This window comes from Salvelinus alpinus, chromosome 5 (assembly GCF_045679555.1).
Source record: "Salvelinus alpinus chromosome 5, SLU_Salpinus.1, whole genome shotgun sequence".
Taxonomy (NCBI): domain Eukaryota; kingdom Metazoa; phylum Chordata; class Actinopteri; order Salmoniformes; family Salmonidae; genus Salvelinus; species Salvelinus alpinus.
The window spans coordinates 59,572,892-59,590,820 of record NC_092090.1 but is presented as its reverse complement, the minus strand read 5'-3'; the positions used below and the strand labels follow the sequence as shown (position 1 = coordinate 59,590,820).

Below are 17,929 nucleotides of genomic sequence, written 5' to 3'. Positions count from 1 at the left end.
AAATACCTCGGCTTTTTTGACGAGGGCTGTTCTGAAGAAGTTCTGAAACCAGGGGCTGATGTCTTTGTTCAGCCAGTATTACAGCATCTGCAGGTTCGGTAGATGTTGAGCCTGAAAAAAAAAAAAAAACAATATAAGGCCTGGTTTTAACATATTCCGGCATAAAAAAAATATATAAATAAAAAAATAATAAAATAACGCTATAAATAATAATATATAATTGATTCATACCTTGTCCTTGGAACGAGGTCTCGTGAATATCGGCCAAGTAGAATTGTTCGGGTGAAGCGGAACTGTGGATCTGAGCACTAATTATCCTTTGGTGTTTAGAAATATGGGGGACAACGTTGTCCTGTCCCAGGGGAGTTGACTTGCCGTTTAAATCCTGTGTTCGTGGCTTGTGTGTAAAAACATCCGGGTCATAGGGGATAATTGTCTCGTAGTCATATGCTTGGCAGAAACCGTTCAGGCTCCATAGGGCCTCGTTTAACCTTCTAGGCTTTAGGTCCTCTGTAAACATATAAAATAACTTTTAATATAAGATGCCCACACTTTTTGTTTTTAAGGTATAAATATTTTTATGTATGGAATTCTTGGAGCTTACTTACGTTTACAATTCAGGGTAGGCGTTTGTTTGTCTGCACTTTGTTCCGGAGCCCCATTGGATGGTTCGAGCTCAGTTATACCTCGGAGTATCTGCGTGAATGCTTCAGAATCTATAAAACATTCGACAATATTAAAGCTATAATCACTTTAGCTAATATTGCCTTGTTATACGGTAAGCATACTGGTCCTAATGATTGTTTAATATTTCTATAACATACCCCGCTTTTCAAACAATTCCCCACAACAACCAAATCTAATATAAAGATTTATTTCAAGAACTCACCTTGCTATAGATCCATTAGACTGTTTTCCCCGATTATCTTTTTAACGCTTCAGTCCGATAACGATTCTTGGAGTTTCTGGAGGTGCTGTTTGCATCGGAACTAAAACGCTGCTAACATTGCCCCTGGTTTCTAGCGCTTTTGTACCCTACGACCTAGAGAAAAACCCCTGAATGATTTTTACATAGCATTTGGGGTTTGTCGTTTTTTCGGGCTATACCCCCGCCCATGGTATATTTGACACATTTCAAACACATGGTATTGGGTGTGTCTAAACATTAGGATCCTTTTGGATCTTCTAAAATCTCCGGGGTGCTAGCACCTAGATGCAGGGGTGGGGTGGTCTCGACATCGCTGGGATGAATGACTTTTTAGCCCACCTAAAAAATAGTTTTATGAAAGGCCTTTAAGATTAGGAGTCGTAAGACACAATATTATTGTTGGGGGGTAGGCATCTGTTTTGCAGGCTAGTGTAAACCTTGGTTTCAAACGACCCCCCTGGCATAGAGCGAGAGAGAGAGAGAGAGAGAGCCTTGAGCGCAGATGCAAGGGTATTTTTTTAACACACACACCCCAGCCCCCCACTTTTTCTGTTTTTGAAACACACACAGCCACTAAAGAAAACTCCCTCACGCACATACGCGCGCACATGGCTTTTTCCGCAAGTTTTTTCTCAGGGACAGACTGCGCTAAGAGTGAACAAACGCGAGAGTTCATAACGTGGTGAGATTCTGATTTTAAAACCATTTATTTCATTCAAAATATTTAGTACATACATTTTATATCCTTACATTCTTAAGGTCTTTTACGATGCCTTTCTTACAGATCCAGGGGGCTTATGCAACCACCCGCCATTGTCCGTGTCGAGTTCGCCCTCAAAAGGCAAGGCTCTCTTGCTAGGTACATCAACACTTGGTAAGTTTTCACTCCAGGGGTAGATCCTCCGTCGGGCCTTTTGGTCTTGACTCTGTCTCAAGGAAAGCCTCGCCCAGCGCTTTAACTGTTCCCGATTTTGGAAGAGAATGTCCAGCTTATTCATAAGGGTTATGAAAATCGGATAATCCAACCATTTAAAACTAAACACAGGCATAAAAAAGTTGACATCTTTGCAGGCTCTGGAAGCTACAGGAGAATTGACAGACTTTGTAGCATTAGCACCATCATAAAATTCACAGGCTAAAATTGTCACTTTGTTATTAGGGGCATAGTCCATTGAAGCGATTCTTAGAGCTTTCAGATCACAGCGTCCGCAGACCTGTTCTTCCAACGCATAGCCCGGCAGCTGTGTACCACTCAGAGCCTGTTCAATTTTACAGAGAGCCAGCCTGATCTTTAGCCATTCTCTCATCCCCAGAGCAGGAGAAAAAATCCCAGGTTTTGCCTGATAAATGGGTTTGGATCCACTGTCTGTGAATATCTTTACCGTAGAATCCTCAGGGTGGAATATGTAAGACATAGGGCCCTCACTCGTACCCAAAAATCCTTTAAAACATTCTGGAGCTTCACACAGAACTTCTTCAAGGCTTTGGTCACTGGGTTCATGACAAGCCGAGCATAACATCCCTAAAATTGGCATAGGTGTCATTTTTGTTTAATATTCAGGGGGTTATCTTGTGCACTCTTAAACAGGAATTGTTCAGCGGCTTTATAAGGGGCATTAACCAACCCAAACCGTGAGAAACAGTAACAGGTTGACCTGACACACGGTCACTTACTCAACCCCACCAACCCCCCTGGGCATGCACCCTTCTACATGACATAGGGTCATAAATCATTACATAGGGTCATAAATCAGGCTTGGGTCATCAATCATTAACGGCCTGTCAAATGGACCCTTACTCACCCCATAGCCCCCACCTAACCAGGCTTGCCTGACCAGAAGACATGCACACGTCATCACTACATAGGGTTCACATAGAGTTCACATAGAGTTCACATAGGGTCATCAATCAAAATTTTGACACGTCACATCTACTTTAATCTCTCTTCCATCCAAAGAGAGGATTCACAAAAAGCTGAAATATAGATCAAATTAATCACTAACCTTTGATGATCTTCATCAGATGACACTCATAGGACTTCATGTCACACAATTCATGTATGTTTGTTCGGTAAAGTTCATATTTATATCCAAAAATCTGAGTTTACATTGGCGCCTTAGGTTCAGAAGTCACAAAACATCCTTTGATTTTGCAGAGAGCCACATCAATTTACAGGAATACTGATAATAAACATTGCTAAAAGATACAAATGTGGGCCTCCCGGGTGGCGCAGTGGTCTAGAGCACTGCATCGCAGTGCTAGCTGCGCCACCAGAGTGTCTGGGTTCGTGCCCAGGCTCTGTCGCAGCCGGCCGCGACCGGGAGGTCCGTGGGGCGACGCACAATTGGCTTAGCGTCGTCCGGGTTAGGGAGGGTTTGGCCGGTAGGGATATCCTTGTCTCATCGCGCTCCAGCGACTCCTGTGGCGGGCCGGGCGCAGTGCGCGCTAACCGAGGGGGGCGGGTGCACGGTGTTTCCTCCGACACATTGGTGCGGCTGGCTTCCGGGTTGGAGGCGCACTGTGTTAAGAAGCAGTGCGGCTTGGTTGGGTTGTGCTTCGGAGGACGCATGGCTTTCGACCTTCGTCTCTCCCGAGCCCGTATGGGAGTTGTAGCGATGAGACAAGATAGTAATTACTAGCGATTGGATACCACGAAAATTGGGGAGAAAAGGGGATAAAAAAATATATATATATAAAAATAAAAAAAGATACAAATGTAATGCATGGAATTTTAGATGCAGTTCTCCTTAATGCAACCGCTGTGTCAGATTTCAAAAAAGTTTTACGAAAAAAGCAAACTATGCAATAATCTGAGTCGGCGCTCAGAGCCCAATCAAGACACAAATATAGCCGCCATATTATGCAGTCAACAGAAGTCAGAAGTAACAATATAAACATTCACTTACCTTTGATGATCTTCATCAGAATGCACTCCCAGGAATCCCAGTTCCACAATAAATGTTCGTTTTTGTTCGATAATGTCCATCATTTATGTCCAAATTACTCCTTGTTGTTCTAGCGTTCAGTACACTTTCCAAACTCACAACGCGCGGGCAGGTCCAGCAGAAAGTACGGACGAAAAGTTAAAAAAGTTATATTACAGTCCATAAAAACATGACAAACGAAGTATTGAATCAATCTTTAGGATGTTTTTAACATAATTCTTCAATAATGTTCCAACCCGAGTATTCCTGTGTCTTCAGAATTGCGATGGAACAGAGCTCGCTCTCACATGAACGCGCATGGTCACATCATGGCAGACCTGACTCATTCCTCTCTCCTTCAGCCACACTAAACAGTAGAGGCATCAGACAAGGTTCTAACGACTGTTGACATCTAGTGGAAGACTTAGGAAGTGCAACATTACCAATATCCCACTGTATCTTCAATAGGGGCTGAGTTGAAAATCGACCAACCTCAGATTTCTCAGGTTTTTGCCTGCCTGATGAGTTCTGTTATACTCACAGACATCATTCAAACAGTTTTAGAAACTTCAGAGTGTTTTCTATCCAAATCTACTAATAATATGCATATTCTAGCTTTTATAGCTTTGTAGCAGGCCGTTTACTCTGGGCATGCTTTTCATCCGGACATGAAAATACTGCCCCCTATCACAAAGGGGGGGGGGGGGGGGTGAAAGTCCCAGCCGCCTTGGCCGTAAGGCCATAGAGTGTGTGTGTGTATGGATAAATGGTTATGCTTCTGTACTAGTACGGTAGGTTTTTAACCTCTAACGAGCCTCTACCCCGGGTCCGGGATCACCCCCCACCCCCCCACACACTGATTAGCATAGCTAGCATAGCTTCACAAGTAGATAGTAGCATCTAAATATCATTAAATCACAAGTCCAAGACACCAGATGAAAGATACAGATCTTGTGAATAAAGCCACCATTTCAGATTTTTAAAATGTTTTACAGGGAAGACAAAATATGTAAATCTATTAGCTAAACACGTTAGCAAAATACACCACTTTTCTAACTCCATCAGTTTCTTACTCCATCAGGTGCTATCACCAATTCGGCTAAACTAAGATATTGATAGCCACTAACCAAGAAAAAACCTCTTCAGATGACAGTCTGATAACATATTCATGGTATAGGATAGTTTTTGTTAGAAAAAAGTGCATATTTCAGGTAGAAATCACAGTTCTACATTGCAGCTGCAATCTGAAATAGCGTTGGAAGCAGCCGGAATAATTACAGAGACCCCAGAGACCGACGTCAATTACCAAAAGAATCATCCTAAAACACTTCAGAAAAATAGACAGCCTACAGCAATCGAAAGACACAGATCTTGTGAATCCAGAGAATATTTCAGATTTTCTAAGTGTTTTACAGCGAAAACACAATATAGCATTATATGAGCGTACCACAATAGCCAGAATCACAACCGCATTTACCAGCTGTAAATGTTAGCGATCGTAACAACCCAACAAAAGATATATAATTTGACTAACCTTGATATACTTCATCAGATGACAGACCTGTAACATCATATTACACAATGCATATAGCTTTTGTTCGAAAATGTGCATATTTAGCAGCATAAATCGTGGTTATACTATGTAATCACTACAAACATTGCATGTATTCTGGCCGGCGCCATTTTGGATTAGCGCCTATTCTTATAAAAATACTATTCATAAACTTGACTAAAAAATATAAGTTGGACAACAATCGAAAGATAAATTAGTTCTTAATGCAATCGCTATGTTAGATTTTTAAAATTAACGTTACTAGACATATAGTGTGCGTTGCAGCCAGACCAGTGCCTGCAAAAGTGGCGCGCAAACACTATGACATTTTTCCACATAAATACGTAATAACATCATAAATAGTTCCTACTTTTGGACGAGCTTCCATCAGTATCTTGGGCAATGTGTCTTTTCTTCAAAAGAATAGTTGCTTTGTTGTAAAACGTCCTCTTCACCTTTGGAACTAGCTGCTACCATTAGCTATGTCGCACACACATGTCCAAATCCTCAAACTAGATACAAAGGAAATTCAGAAAAATAGCACTATACTCGCATAAACTGATATAAATCGGTTTCAAATAACATCGTTATGATGTTTCTAACACCTATATTTAATTAAATTACAGACGGATACATCTCTGGTCGATAACTGAGCGTTCCAAAATTTCATCCTGACTTCTTGCCAGGCGCCATGACGAACGAGACAAAGAAAGGTACTCTCGTTCCATCCGGCTTTATAACCTCGGACAGCTACGTAGACAGACCATTCCACTTCTCATTGGTTACTGACATCCAGGGGAAGGCGGGTGCAGTTCAATTCCAGCCATAGGATATACACAGGCTTTAAAACTGAACCCAGATCAGAGGATAATTCTCAGACCTTCGCAAGTCATGTCAGGATTTTTGCTGTAGAGGGAGTTCTGGGTCACCCACAGACATAATTCAAACGGTTTTAGAAACTAGACAGTGTTTTCTATCCAATATTAGTAAGGATATGCATATTGTACGATCAAGAATTGAGCAATAGGCCGTTTAATTTGGAGACCAAAAAATGCTAATGCGGAACAGCACCCCCTATAGTTGCAAGAAGTTAAGAAGTAGAACATGGAGAAGGACAACTGGTGGAAATGTGGATGGTGATAAGAAGATTGCCTATATGTTCTGGAGGGAAGCCACATTCATGGTTAAAAAAACAAGAAGATATTCAAATGTTGTGTGAACATGATTTATGTGTATTAGCAGTAGCAATAAGGAGAGAGGTTGGTTTATACCCTGTTGGGGTGGGGAACCGTGACAGATTATGTGGAAAAAGAAAGACAACTGTGAATAATTTTGGTAATGTGTGTTATCAACAACAGTGATATTTGAGGCCTAACACTGGAATAAGACATTAGGTCACCTGTTTTCTCCAGGAATAAATTGGCAGACACTTTAGTTTTGGTTCTAATACAAGGTATCAGGTCCCGTGACCAAATTATTAGGCACCTATACCATATCTCCTCTCCGGGAAATGGATATCACTACCTGAAAAATAGTTCAAATTGGCATGTATTAGAGCCGTGGATGAGGAGATCTAAACACCCTGGACACCGTCCGGAGAAGAGTCGGAATAATAACTTTTGAAATGGCGACCGGTGCTCCCGATTCTTCCTGTAAAGCGGGGCTAGAGGAAGAAAAGTTTAATAGGGCCATAGAGGTGCTGAAAGAGGTGCATGAGCATTCTACCAAATTGGCTCAAACATTATTATTTTTTTGCAAACTGGATAAAATTGGTCAGCATATCCCTGCTGACGGAAAATTCCAAACAAATAAAGAACTCAGAGATGCTGCTGTGGTATGGCACAATGACATCAATGAGAAATCGCAAGCTCAATACACCAGCGTTTTGATGTCAGCATTCTATCAACAAAAAAACAAACAGATAAACCCCAAATTAGCAGATGTACTCAGCTGCAAAAGACTGGGTACGTGAGTACATAGATAGAATGTTCATGTCTGCTTTGATGGCAGGTTTGAAACCTCTTATCAAAATGGCAATTGTGGGGGGTAGTGTATGAAATAGAGCAGGATGCTTTGAGAGTGGAATCTAACTCCGCTTACTTCGCAGTTCTGCGAGGGGTTAGTACAGCCACAGTGAAAGTCACTAACAGTGGTTTCAATGGCCAAGGTTAGACAAAGAAACAGGGAGGGAAACGTTGCGAAAAAAACATCAAAGTGTAGGGCGATAGATCCCTGTTTTAGATGTGGGGCCATTGGTCTTTGGAAGAATGAGTGTAGAGTGGTAATGGAGCCTACTGCACCTGCTGAATTTGGAGGGAATGCTGCGATGCGAGCATTTTGCATTTTTGACAAAAGAACCAGCAGCGAACACTCTTGAAAGCAGCGGGGCAGGAAACTCTCACATACTGTAGCTGTGTATGGCCTTGGTTCAATCGAAAGTGTTTCATAGAGATGACAGTTTCTATGTGAAGGGAGACGTAGGAGGCCACGTCTCACACAACTTTTTAATAGATGCCTGAGATCAAATATCGCTGATTCCTTACGATGAGAAATATGCTAAATGTACAGTACATTCAGCAAGGTAACAGGGGCAGCATCGAAAGCGATATGATTACTACCTGTCTTTAATAGGGATAGGGGGCAGCATTTTCACTTTGGATGAAAAGTGTGCCCAGAGTAAACTGCCTCCTACTCAGTCCCAGATGCTAATATATGCATATTATTATTAGTATTGGATGGAAAACACTCTGAAGTTTCTAAAACTGTTTGAATCATGTCTGTGACTATAACAGAACTTATTTGGCAGGCAAAACCCTGAGGACAAACCATTCAGATTTTATTTATTTGAGGTCACTCTCTTTTCAATGTGTTTTCATTGGGAATCCAGATTTCTAAGGGACCTTCCTGCAGTTCCTATCGCTTCCACTGGATGTCAACAGTCTTTAGAAATTGGTTGAGGTTTTTCTTTTGAGAAATGTAGAAGTAGCCATGTTCAGAATGAGGCTCCAGTGAGGTGTATTGTTTGTTAGAGGCGCGTGACCAGAAAGCATGCTACACATTGTTTTCCTACGGTATTGAACACAGATCATCCCGTCTTCAATTTTATCAATTATTTACGTTAAAAAATACCTGAAGTTGTATTACAAAAGTAGTTTGAAAAGTTTGGACAAAGCTTACAGGTAACCTTTGAGATATTTTGTAGTCACATTGTGCAAGTTGGAACCGGTGTTTTTCTGGATCAAACGCGCCAAATAAAGGGACATTTTGGATATATATCGACGGAATTAATTGAACAAAAGGACCATTTGTGATGTTTATGGGACATATTGGAGTGCCAAAAGAAGAAGCTCGTCAAAGGTAAGGCATGAATTATATCTTTATTTCTGCGTTTTGTGTCTCGCCGGGAGGGTTGAAATATGATGGTCTGTGATTGTTAGCTGGGGTGTTATCCTCAGATAATAGCATTGTTTGCTTTCGCCGTAAAGCATTTCTAAAATCTGACACATTGGCTGGATTCACAACAAGTGTAGCTTTAATTTGGTATATTGAATGTGTGATTTCATGAAAGTTAAATTTTTATAGTAATTTATTTGAATTTGGCGCTCTGCATTTTCACTGGATGTTGGCCAAGTGGGACGCTACCATCCCACATATCCCAGAGAGGTTAACTTCATATGGCTGCAGTCCCGTTAACGGGATCGATATGACAACAGCCAGTCGAAGTGCAGGGCACCAAATTCAAAAAACAGAAATCTCATAATTAAAATTCCTCAGACATTCATGTGTCTTATATCATTTCAAAGGTAATCTTGTTGTTAATCCCACCAAAGTGTCCGATTTCAAATAGGCTTTTCAGTGAAAGCACTACAAACGATTATGTTAGGTCACCACAAAACCACAATAACCACAGCCATTTTTTCCAGCTAAAGATAGCTTTCACAAAAAACAGAATAGAGATACAATTAATCACTAACCTTCGATTATTTTCATCAGATGACAATCATAGGACTTCATGTTACACAATACATGCATGTTTTGTTTGATTAAGTTCATATTTATATAAAAAAATCTGAGTTTACATTGAGGCGTTAGATTCACTAGTTGCAAAAACATCAAGTGACTTTGCATAGCCACATCGTTTCAACAGAAATACTCAACATAAATATATATGATAATACAAGTAATACAGATAGAATTATAGATATACCTCTCCTTAATGCAACCGCTGTGTCAGATTTAAAAAAAACTTAACGGAAATATAAACCATGCAATAATCTGAGACGGAGCTCAGATGATTAGCCAAATTAGCCACCATGTTGGACTCAACAGAAACCAGAAAATACATGATAAATGTTTCCTTACCTTTGATGAATTCATCAGAATGCATTCCTAGGAATCCCAGGTCCACAATAAATGCTTGATTTGTTCGTTAATGTCCGTCCGTTATTTATGTCAAATTAGCTACTTTCGAATTGTTTACCAAGCACCCTAACCAAAGTCTCAAAGCGCGACCACTATAACGTGACGAAATGTCCAAACGTTCCGTTACAGTCAGTAGAAACATGTCAAACGATGTACTGAATCAATCTTTAGAATGTTGGTAACATACATCTTGACTAACGTTCCAACCGGAGAATTACATTGACTTCAATTGAGAGAAGGAACGGAGCTCACTCTCACGTGAACGCGCCAGTTCAATGCGTGGGCACCTCATGGCAGTGATTACTAATTTCTGTCTCCTTCGACCCCCCTTCACATTAGAGTCATCAGACTTAGTTCTATTGACTGTTGACATCTAGTGGAAGCCGTAGGAAGTGAAAACCCATCCATATCTCTCTGTATTTTCAATGAGAGCTTGGTTGAAAATATGGCACCCCAGAAAAAATCCAAACAAAAAATCAGGTTTTTGCCTGCCATATGAGTTCTGTTAATCTCACAGACATAATTCAAACAGTTTTAGAAACTTTAGTTTCTAAAACTGTTTTACAATACTAATAATAATATGCATATATTAGCAACTGAGACTGAGGAGCTGGCCGTTTACAATGGGCACCTTTTCATCCAAGCTACTCAATACTGCCCCTGCAGCCATAAGAAGTTAATTATGATTCAGAAAGGAGATAAGAGAGAGAGTGCTTGTCACATCTGCTCCTGCAACGCCCTCTGGTGTTCATCCGGTGTCTTCTTGACCTGCAGTTACTCCCCCTGTACACACTCTCTCCCTCTCTGTGTGATTGTGTGGTTGGAGACAGGTGTGCTGGAGTCAGAGCAGATCCCTACCAGCTGCAATTCGTTCCATAATCAAGACCTCTACAAATACTCAGTCCTGCCACTTCTACTCTGGCAGATGGTAATCTCTGCTCATTACCGCTCTGTCTTTGGCTCCTGTCTCCCGTTCCACATCTCACCACCCAACTACCTTGCTCTGGATTTTACTCACCACCACTACCTTGGATTGCCCTCAGGACCTGTTTACCCTGTTCTACTCAGATAACTCCAACCTCAGTCTCCACATCAGTTTTTTCTGCAACTCCTCCGAGCTTCCCTGGATCTGCACCCCATATCTCTGTGTAACAAAAAATACTTTGGTTCATTCATCCCTGTTTACTGATCTGAGTCTAGTCTTGGGTGCCCCTGTGTCGCTCCGCTCCGTTCCCCTGTGTCGCTTGCTGCCCTCAGCTGTGAGGGGAGGCTGCACTGCTCAAATTTATTGGGTCTAGGGAGGGTTTTTCTCCCTACAAACCTTATCTTTAAGTGTCCTCTGAGAGGGAGACTTAGAGAACCCACTAGATGATAGCTTGGGCCAATCATGAGGTTGAGCGGTTTCGTTTTACAATGTCATCAGAATCTTAATGTTAAATCACATCAATACATATGGATTGCTGGATGATACAGTACAATTAATTACATACAAGGCTTATAGTCTGTGTCTTGCGTTAACACCCGAGGATGAGGATGAAGGAGACTGGCATGGAGATTAGCATCCCATCGGCATAGAACAGAACGGCATGGATGGCTCTTTTCCCAATCTCCTTTGCATCAAGTCAATATGTTTTCTAGGTGTCGTGGAACATTAGAGTGATCATTGTTCCAGAGGAGGGATTGGTGGGAATTTGACTAATTGTCTTGAGAATGTTTTAGTATGTTTATAACTTTAGAGTTGGATTAGTAGTAGTGACTAATGTGTTATGGGTTAGATGGACAGTGACTGGAGCGGGATGGAATGTGACTGAGGCAGAGATCAGTGAGGCTCATAAATTAAGGAAGGGGTGATAGTCTCTGGGGAATGATACCACTCCTCTATGTATATTGTTACAGGAGATAGCTTGTAGGAGAGGGAGTATAGCTAACTGTGCACAATATAGAAACTATTAGGAAGTTAAATTGAACATCACACATACCCAGATCATGGTGAGAGTAGCAGAGATAGTGTTATCATTTCAGACACTATTGTCAACTTTCAATGAGGGGTTTGTCAAAGAAGGTACAACGCTTGAAAGGATAGCCACAGATTCATGATTACAGGAGGCCACATCACCAGAAGGGTGGTTAGCTGTAATAATAGCATCACATCTCCTGCAGAGTGTGATTAAGAAACATGTGACTCAGAGTTTTGTTAGGTTGGATACTCTTTCAACCACTAATCTCTTCCCCATTTCTAACAGCCAGCAAACGCTTGACATATCTCCCAGAAGATTGGGAACGACCTAATCTGAGCACAAGAAAGTATTATCCACAGGTACAGACTGTAGCAGAACACAGGAGGTCATTGGAGATGTTGATGGCTAGGGGACTGGGTATGAGTTGGGACATAGGTAGCGAGTATCTGAAAGGTTCACTCCTAGATCTATGAAAATAATAGGAGCACAGGAGACAGATTCCATGCAATAGTTATTCTCACGGCAGTCGCTGTAGGGACAGTAGCTGAAGGATGCTATAGTAACAGCATAGAATTGGACAACTCACAAATGAGGGGTGTTGTGAAGTATGCGTCATGGGCAGTGTTAGTAGTAGCAGGGGTTACTTCGATAACATTGTTGGGATATCATCTTCTGAGGGCATTGATGTTCAAACGTATATACAGTGCTGAGTTACTTCAAGAGGAGGTAAAGTTGATTAAAGCCACGCATGTATTTATCGGGTGGCCATGGAGGAATAAGGAGATGGGGAGCAAAGTGAAAATGACATGGCTTAGGAACACCTCTTGGAACCTGTGGCCGGACAGGGGAAGACTGGGTGAAAGCATGAGGAGTTTTTTTTAGGGCCTTTGTTTTTGTGGAACCCAGCAGAAAAGTATCCTGAAGCCATAGAGTCAGGCGAAGAGAGAGTGGGAATCGTCATGTTATCAAACTTTGTTTTTTCTTTGCATATATAATTATGCATAGTTTAACACATTATTCATATTTGCTATGCTTTGTGTTTCTCTATGCGCTATCACTCTGTTGGGAACCAGAAGGAGGAAATGGAGAAAGTCAAAAGCCCCAGCTGAGATGTCACTCTCAGTTATCTGACGAGAAATGGAAATAAGAGTGTGCACAGTGTGATTATAGAACAGAGTTGTAAGCATAATAATCAACTGTGAACGTTAATCATGTTTTATTTCTAAGTATTTTCCAGGTTTATATAATGTTGAACACTAAGGTGTTAATGTTCAAAAGGGGGGACTAATGGGTTCTGACTTCTAAACCTGAAATATTGGTAATCATCAGGTATCCTATGGAAATGAGAAGGGCCACATTCTGGTTTCTACACCAGACGTTAATGGTTATCTGTAGGAAGAATGTATATGGTGGAGTCAATTAAGGTTGGATATGGGGCTTGGAATGTACTGAGCAAAGGAAAGGCAATCACATGTTTGCAGTCACTGAAAAGTGTGGAGGGCTGTGGATTAGTGAGGAATGGGGGCCGAGGTCAGGTCAGGTCACATTAAGGGAGAAGGCGTCGTTTATTACCCGGATCACTTAACTTCCTGCTTAGCAATAAAGATGTCATGTTTAGATGGAAGGAGGTGACTTCACCCAAATTGGTGTATATATACTTGTGCTGGTGGAAACATGTCTTTGTCTGTTCAGCTGTCTGACCCATTGGGTGAATAAACTTGGTTTGAGCTTTACTAATCGTCCATGAGTTTTTACTCTTTATTTAGAACCTAAAAGTTACTAAAATCCAATTTGGATATATTTGGCTGCATAACTGTATAACTATTCTCACTGCATAACATTTACGACGGTAGCATAGCTAGCATACAGAAATCAGTAGTGGTAGACAGTACTTTTTAACCATAAAGCATTTGATTGATTATGATAACATGCCCATTTATTGGGGTTGACATGCATACAAGCATTATACTCAAATGTTTATCTTAATTAACATAGTGTGAAATACATATATAAACTATAGCCTATATGTAGGTACATTTTGCTGGGGGCAATGGGGAGATTTGGGATGGATATGCATGTGGGAAAATGGTACTGCCTTTTTACTTCATGCCAACTTGGCTGAACTCCTATATCATGCACCGGGAAACGGACTTGTCTTTTCCTTTAGCCAGTTGCTCGTAATTAGCTGGATGGCTATCACTATGAGTGGTGCAGTGCAGACCAATTTATTAGATGTGTATGACAGCTCCCCAAAGTGCAAAAAAATATAAATGCTCTGACTTCTGCGGTGGCCGCATCGCAGTAAATGCTGTACGGCCACTGCAGACGTTGGATTGACCATGAATAATCTTTTAGCCAGCAGAGGCGTAGCTCTATGAATGTTAATTGCACAAAGCCTATTATTTGGCAGGGAATACAATTTATAGATCAGCGATTTTACAAATGGTTGGTTTCAATGACTCACTGCCCCTAATTGACAATTTTGCAACAACTTCCGAATCCGTTGGAGAGGATAAGCTTGAGATACTACAAATACTATTCCCTGCGAAATTATAGACTTTGTGCAATTAAGATAAGTAAACTAAACTTGTGCAATCAAGTTGGCTAGGGTCATTTTTACATTTCCAATTCAAATTTGAAGAAATGTTAAAATAATGTAGGAGAAAATCCAAAGAAAAATCAACTGCACATTTTCTTGGGAGATCCCATGCGCTTTCAATGGAAAGCTATGGGTCCTATGCAATTCCAGGTCCAAGATTGCAATTCCTACGGCTTCCACTAGATGTCAACAGTCTTTGTTCAAGGTTTCAGGCTTGTTTCTTCCAAAATGAGGAATAATTTTGAGTTTTGGTACTGAGAGTCAGAGGACTTGCTAATTTTACTTTTCTATTGAACATACTTCCTTCCGTATGAAATATTATAGTTTAATTACATTTTTGGGTACCTGAGGATTAAGTAGAAAAATAGTTTGACTTGTTTTAAAGCTTAGCGTATCTTTTTGGATTCCTTTGTCTGCATGTTGAACGAGTGGATTACTGAAATCAATGGCGCCAACTAAACAGACTTTTTGGGATATAAAGAAGGATTTTATCTAACAACACCACCATACATGTTGTAGCTGGGACCCTTGGGATTGCAAACAGACAAAGATTTTCAAAAAGTAAGTGATTATTTAATCGCTATTTGTGATTTTATGAAGCCTGTGCTGGTTGAAAAATATGTTGATGTGGGGTGCCGTCCTCAAACAATCACATGGTATGCTTCCGCTGTAAAGCCTATTGTAAATTGGACAATGCAGTTAGATTAACAAGAATTGAAGCTTTTTACTGATATAAGATACTTGTATATTCATAAATGTTTAATATTACAATTATTTCTTTGAATTGCGCGCCCGCCAATTTCACCGGATGTTGTCGACAGGTGTCCCGCTGATGGGAATCCTAGCCCATAGAAGTTAACTTCTTTATGATAGGGGGCAGCATTTTCACTTTTGGATGAATAGCGTGCCCAGATTGAACAGCCTCCTACTCTGTCCCAGATTCTAATATATGTATATTATTATTACTATTGGATAGAAAACACTCTGAAGTTTCTAAAACTGTTTGAATGATGTCTGTGATTATAACAGAACTCATATGGCAGGCAAAAACCGGAGAAAAAATCCAAACAGGAAGTTAGAATTCTGAGACTGGTCGATGTTAAACTCATCGCCTATTCAATTCCCTGTAATATATGGATCTGTTTGCACTTCCTACGCCTTCCACTAGATGTCAACAGTCTGTAGAATGCTGAATGAAACCTATACTGTGATGTGGGACCGGATGGGAGGTGTTTGAGTCAGTAGTCTGGCAGATTGCCAGTTGAATCAATTTTATTTTATATAGCCCTTCGTACATCAGCTAATATCTCGAAGTGCTGTACAGACACCCAGCCTAAAACCCCAAACAGCTAGTAATGCAGGTGTAGAAGCACGGTGGCTAGGAAAAACTCCCTAGAAAGGCCAAAACCTAGGAAGAAACCTAGAGAGGAACCAGGCTATGAGGGGTGGCCAGTCCTCTTCTGGCTGTGCCGGGTGGAGATTATAACAGAACTATGCCAAGATGTTCAAAAATGTTCATAAGTGACAAGCATGGTCAAATAATAATCATGAATAATTTTCAGTTGGCTTTTCATAGCCGATCATCAAGAGTTGAAAAACAACAGGTCTGGGACAGGTGGCGGTTCCATAACCGCAGGCAGAACAGCTGAAACTGGAATAGCAGCAAGGCCAGGCGGACTGGGGACAGCAAGGAGTCACCACGGGCGGCAGTCCCGACGCATGGTCCTAGGGCCCAGGTCCTCCGAGAGAAAGAAAGAGAGAAGGAGAAAATTAGAGAGAGCCAAGATTTTCAAAATTTCCATAAATGACAAGCATGGTCAAATAATAATCAGGAATAAATCTCAGTTGGCTTTTCATAGCCGATCATTAAGAGTTGAAAACAGCAGGTCTGGGACAGGTAGGGGTTCCATAACCGCAGGCAGAACAGTTGAAACTGGAATAGCAGCAAGGCCAGGCGGACTGGGGACAGCAAGGAGTCACCACGGCCGGTAGTCCCGACGTATGGTCCTAGGGCTCAGGTCCTCCGAGAGAAAGAAAGAGAGAAGGAGAAAATTAGAGAGAGCCAAGATTTTCAAAATGTTCATAAATGACAAGCATGGTCAAATAATAATCAGGAATAAATCTGTTGGCTTTTCATAGCCGATCATTAAGAGTTGAAAAGAGTTGGTCCTAGGGCTCAGGTTCTCAGAGAGAAAGAGAGAACGAGAGAATTAGAGAGAGCATACTTAAATTCACACAGGACACTGGATAAGACAGGAGAAGTACTCCAGGTAACCAACTGACCCTAGCCCCCCGACACAAACTACTGCAGCATAAATACTGGAGGCTGAGACAGGAGCGGTCAGGAGACACTGTGGCCCCATCCGAAGAAACACCCGGACAGGGCCAAATAGGAAGGATATAACCCCACCCACTTTGCCAAAGCACAGCCCCCGCACCACTAGAGGGAAATCCTCAACCACCAACTTACAATCCTGAGACAAGGCCGAGTATAGCCCACAAAGGTCTCCACCACAGCACAAACCAAGGGGGGGCGCCAACCCAGACAGGAAGATCACGTCAGTAACTCAACCCACTCAAGTGACGCACCCCTCCTAGGGACGGCATGAAAGAGCACCAGCAAGCCAGTGACTCAGCCCCTGTAACAGGGTTAGAGGCAGAGAATCCCAGTGGAGAGAGGGGAACCGGCCTGGCAGAGACAGCAAGGGCGGTTCGTTGCTCCAGAGCCTTTCCGTTCACCTTCACACTCCTGGGCCAGACTACACTCAATCATATGACCTACTGAAGAGATAAGTCTTCAGTAAAGACTTAAAGGTTGAGACCGAGTCTGCGTCTCTCACATGGGTAGGCAGACTGTTCCATAAAAATGGAGATCTATAGGAGAAAGCCCTGCCTCCCGCTGTTTGCTTAGAAATTCTAGGGACAATTAGGAGGCCTGCGTCTTGTGACCGTAGCGTACGTATTGGTATGTACGGCAGGACCAACTCGGAAAGATAGGTAGGAGCAAGCCCATGTAACGCTTTATAGGTTAACAGTAAAACCTTGAAATCAGCCCTTGCCTTAACAGGAAGCCAGTGTAGGGAAGCTAGCACTGGAGTAATATGATCAAATTTCTTGGTTCTAGTCAGGATTCTAGCAGCCGTATTTAGCGCTAACTGTAGTTTATTTAGTGCTTTATCCGGGTAGCCGGAAAGTAGAGCATTGCAGTAGTCTAACCTAGAAGTAACAAATGCATGGATTAATTTTTCTGCATCATTTTTGGACAGAAAATTTCTGATTTTTGCAATGTTACGTAGATGGAAAAAAGCTGTCCTTGAAACAGTCTTGATATGTTCGTCAAAAGAGAGATCAGGGTCAAGAGTAACGCCGAGGTCCTTCACAGTTTTATATGAGACAACTTTACAACCATCAAGATGAATTGTCAGATTTAACAGAAGATCTCTTTGTTTCTTGGGACCTAGAACAAGCATCTCTGTTTTGTCCGAGTTTAAAAGTAGAAAGTTTTCAGCCATCCACTTCCTTATGTCTGAAACACAGGCTTCTAGC

At 41.6% G+C, this 17,929-nt stretch overlaps 1 long non-coding RNA gene across 1 annotated transcript in view; it reads left to right on the top strand.

The window, feature by feature from the left end:
• Positions 1-901: 901 nt before the first annotated feature.
• LOC139576408 (uncharacterized) overlaps positions 902-17,929 on the top strand; it is a 530,253-nt gene continuing 513,225 nt past the window's right edge. The window contains exons 1-2 of the long non-coding RNA XR_011675108.1: positions 902-1,610; positions 1,713-1,802. This is a non-coding gene — a long non-coding RNA (uncharacterized lncRNA). The remainder of the gene's footprint in view (positions 1,611-1,712; positions 1,803-17,929) is intronic.